This window comes from Protobothrops mucrosquamatus, unplaced genomic scaffold (assembly GCF_001527695.2).
Source record: "Protobothrops mucrosquamatus isolate PMUCROS unplaced genomic scaffold, P.Mucros_1.0 scaffold2939, whole genome shotgun sequence".
Classification (NCBI taxonomy): Eukaryota; Metazoa; Chordata; class Lepidosauria; order Squamata; family Viperidae; genus Protobothrops; species Protobothrops mucrosquamatus.
The window spans coordinates 401,686-406,167 of NW_015388962.1; positions in this window are offsets into that span (position 1 = coordinate 401,686).

Genomic DNA, 4,482 nt, shown 5'->3' on the forward strand with positions numbered 1-4,482 from the left:
TTTTTTTTATTTTGGGCAAATATATCCCAGCGGTTCTTCGCTTCCCAGCAACGAAAAATCAACCTCCAAAGCTTTGGGAGGCTCCTTTGATGATTTTCCAGTGATTCCTTTCACCGATTTGCGGTGACGTGTTGTTAAGAAATGATTCTGTTGTATGTTTTGTTGAAATCCGAATTAATCATAGCCTGAGCTTGATGTGCTGTGATTTGTGCATCTCTTTAACTTTTGGTTTTATTCCTTTTGTCTTTTATTCTTCCAGCTCTGTTTTTATCAGGGCTGGCCTCTTTTAGGCCTGGCAACTTAACAAAAGGAATTTATCAGCAGATACACACACACACAGACACACCCTCCCTTCGCCCAAAGCTAATACAAATTTTTCCCTAGCTATTTCAGTTATGCATTATTTATACACCTATTTCTCTCTTGTCTTTTGGAGGCTATTCTCCAGCAAAAGCTTCTTTCTTGAGGTATTTCCTCCTAACCCTTTGCCATTTTTCTTTGCAAGCTTTCTCGTTTCGTCTGCATTGTTCTCCAAAAATGGGCGGCTTTCATAAAAGGGTGGTGGAATATGAAATGCCACTGTGCTTTGATTTTTTTTTTTGCATAGAAGCTTGAGAGGTATACAGGAAATCCTCGACTTACAGCCGTGCATTAAGTGACAGGATAGGACAGAACAGAACAGAATTAGAATAGAATAGATTAGAACTGGAATGGAATAGAATAAAAATAGAATAGAATAGAATAGAATAGAATAGAATAGAATAGAATAGAATAGAATAGAATAACAGAGTTGGAAGGGACCTTGGAGGTCATCTAGTCCAAGGCTTTTCAACCAGTGGTACGGGTACCACCTGTGGTACATTGGCACCTGGCAGGTGGTACGCGACCATCCTAGAGAAGTGGTAGCAGGGGAGGGGAGTGAGCTGAACCGGTGGCAGCACCGCACAAGCCTGAGTGAGAGACGGCTGGAGCAGCAGGGCTGTCAGGGCTCAGCGGAAGCGCCAGGATCAGCGCTTCTTTGGGGCTGTGAGGGTTCAGTGGAAGCACCAGGATCAGTGCCGCTTTCCAGTTGATTGGCGCTTCGGGGCTGTCAGGGCTCAGCGGAAGCATCAGGATCAGCACCAGGCTCCAGCTGGAGCTCGGCGCTGATCCTGGTGCTTCTGCTGAGCCCAGAAGAAGTGCCGATCAGCTGGAATGTTGCAGCATCTCCAGGGTCTTGTGATTTACATTCAGATGCTTGGCAACTGATTCATATTTATGATGGTCACAGTGTCCCAGGGTCATGTGAAGTGACCAAAACCTGCTGCAACCACCCAGCAGACGGTGGGGGGAATAAAAACCAAACACCCCCCACCCCACCCCCGCTGCCAATCCTCAACAGAAATGCTCACAACAATGAAAACCTCGGACAGGAGGAAGAGCGCCGCCGGGTGGGCAGGCAGGTGTCTTGCTCGGCTGTGCCTTGGGGGGCACTTTTTTCAGTGCCATTGTAACTTCGAACAGTCACTAAGCGAACTGTTGTAAGTCAAGGACTACTTGTAACTTTATTACTTTTTTCCTTTTTTTTTTTTTGGGTCATCAAGTTTTTGACACCTTGCTAGGTGACTGGTGGTACTCGAATATTGCCATATCCTAAAAGTGGTACAATGGGTGAAAAGGTTGAAAAGCCCTGATTCTAGTCCAACCCCCTGCTCAGGCAGGAAACCCTACATCATTTCAGACAAATGGCTGTCCAATCTCTTCTTTAAAACTTCCAGTGTTGGAGCATTCACAACTTCTGGAGCCATTTTAAATACGTATACAAGAATTTGTAGGTCCTGTCTTCCTCCTTCCTTCTCCAATTGCAAACATTCAGAAGCTGGAAGACCAAACTGACAACCCAAAAGAGAAAAAAAAATGAAACCCACGTGCTGTGGATCGCCAGCTTCTTATTAATATTTATTCCAAAAAGGCTGCATAGTATTTGGCAGAGCAGCCAAAAAGGTCAATGCAATCCAAGGTTGCATTAACAGAGGGAGAGAATCAAGATCACATGAAGTGTTAATACCACTTTACAATGTCTTGGTAAGGCCACACCTGGAATACTGCATCCAGTTTTGGTCACCACGATGTTAAAAAGATGCTGAGACTCTAGAAAGAGTACAGAGAAGAGCAACAAAGATGATTAAGGGACTGGAGGCTAAAACATATAAGGAAAGGTTGATGGAATTGGGTATGTCTAGTTTAATGAAGAGAAGGACGAGGGGGGAACATGATAGCAGCCTTCCAATATCTCAGGGGCTGCCCCAAAGAAGAGGGAGTCAAGCTATTCTCCAAGGTGCCTGAAGGCCGAAACCAACCAAGGAGAGAAGCAACCTGGAACTAAGGAGAAACTTCCTGACAGTGAGAACAATTAACCAGTGGAACAACCTGCCTCCAGAAGCGGTGAATGCTCCAACACTGGTGGTTTTTAAGAAGAGACTGGACAGCCACTTGTCTGAAATGGTGTAGGGTTTCCTGCTTGAGCAGAGGGTTGGACTAGATGACCTCCAAGGTCCCTTCCAACTCTCTTATCCTGTTAGACTTTTATGTTTTTCAGAGCATGTTAATTTGGGGTGGGCTTTTCCTAGCTGAAACCTAACTCCGTGCCAGAACGTCATGTCCTGTTAATCATAAATCCAGCCTTGTGTCATTTTTACACCTTTATTAGTTTCTATGATTCCAGAAATAGGTTCAATATTAATCACGCTTCTGTCTTACTCAACCCCAGGCGTGGCTCAATACATTTCCTATTTAAACCCTTAACTTAGCTTCCTAACTTCGCAGCATGACTTTCTGAAAAATGTCTATTGCTATCTCCTTTCTTTCTTTCTTTCTTTCTTTCTTTCTTTCTTTCTTTCTTTCTTTCTTTCTTTCTATAAGATTTTTATTAATTTTTTCGTACATTCAATAATACTCGTTCAACAAACGTGCTGTTTACATTCCCTAATACAGATTTAATTCCTAATCCTTTATTCTTTCCTCTAGCACCATCGATAAAATGTCCCAATTTTGATAATATTCCATTTCTTCTTTTTCTTTCCACCTCAAAGTCAGCCTGTCCATCTCCGCGCATTCTAGTATTTTTTTTTAATTATTTCTTCATCTGATGGTATTTCTTCCTTTTTCTAATACTGCACGAATATGATTCTTGCCGCTGTTGTTACAGGTAGAATCATGTGCTTTGTTTATCAGTCTTTTCTGCCATTATACCTAATAAAAAACAGTTCCGGTTTAAAATCTACATATTTTGCCAACATCTTTTCTAGCCACGTAAGTAGTTTTTTCCAATAACTCTTTGCTTTGGCACGTGTCCATCAAACATGGCAATAAGTGCCTGACTTCTGTTTGCATTTCCAACATCTATCTGACATGTTTTTAAAGAGTTTTGCTAATCTCGCTGCTGGCAAGTGCCATCTATAAAACATTTTATATAGATTTTCTTTATAAGAAGTCAGTTGATAATTTCTTTCCCACAGGTTTTGCCATTTTTCTAATTCTACATTGTATCCACATTTTTTTGCCCATCTTATCATTGTTTCTTTAACTTGTTTGCTTTCCATTTTCAAATTTAGTAGAAAATTATAAATTTTCTTAATTAGTTTCTCATCAGAGGTTAATAATATCTTATCAAACAGAAAACCCATACAGTTTAACATCTTTATCCTATCTAACTTGCATTTGTAAGTATGCCCACCAGGATAGATTGATACCCTGGTTTTCCATTTCTTGTTTAGATCTGAAGTTCCCTTCAGAATTTAGAATACAATTAATATTAAAATTAATAAAATACTATTAAAAAAAACCAGATGCAAAATACGGTGCCAGAACTGGAACTTTGCAAGAGGTCTTGCTTGTCTAAATTGGTCAAAGGGTTTTGCAGATTGTGGCGCTATTTTAAGCCCGCGGGAACAAGTCTGGATTTTTATGGCTGGCCGTCTCGTTACAATTTATAACTCTGTTATTGATTGTTTGATGTCCTTTCTTTGAAACCGGGCCAAGGAACAAAAGGTGGGCAGGAGATGCCTTTTTTCACTGATGCTCAGGCACGGGTTGACAATGAGGGCCGGTTACATGATGTGCATCCAATTTGGGCCCGTTTCAAGCCAGCTTGGATTAGAGGGAGAATTTACAAGGGAGTTCTCGACTTACAACTAAGTTACGACGGCACTGAAAAAAGCGGCTTATGACCTTGCCCAGGCAGTCCCCGACGTACGGCGACAATTGAGCCCCACTTTTCCGTTGCTAAGTGAGGCGTTCGCTAAGGGGATTTAGCCCCTTTTTCCGACCTTCCTGGTTGCAGTTCACAAGGCAATCCCCGCCATTGTTCAGTTAAAAACACGGTCGTTAAGGGAAACCAACTTCCTCCCCCCGTTGACTTGGCTTGTCTGAAGGTCGCAAAAGCGGGATCGCGTGACCCCCCCCTGGGACGTTGCGACCGTCATAAATATGAGCCCCAGGATT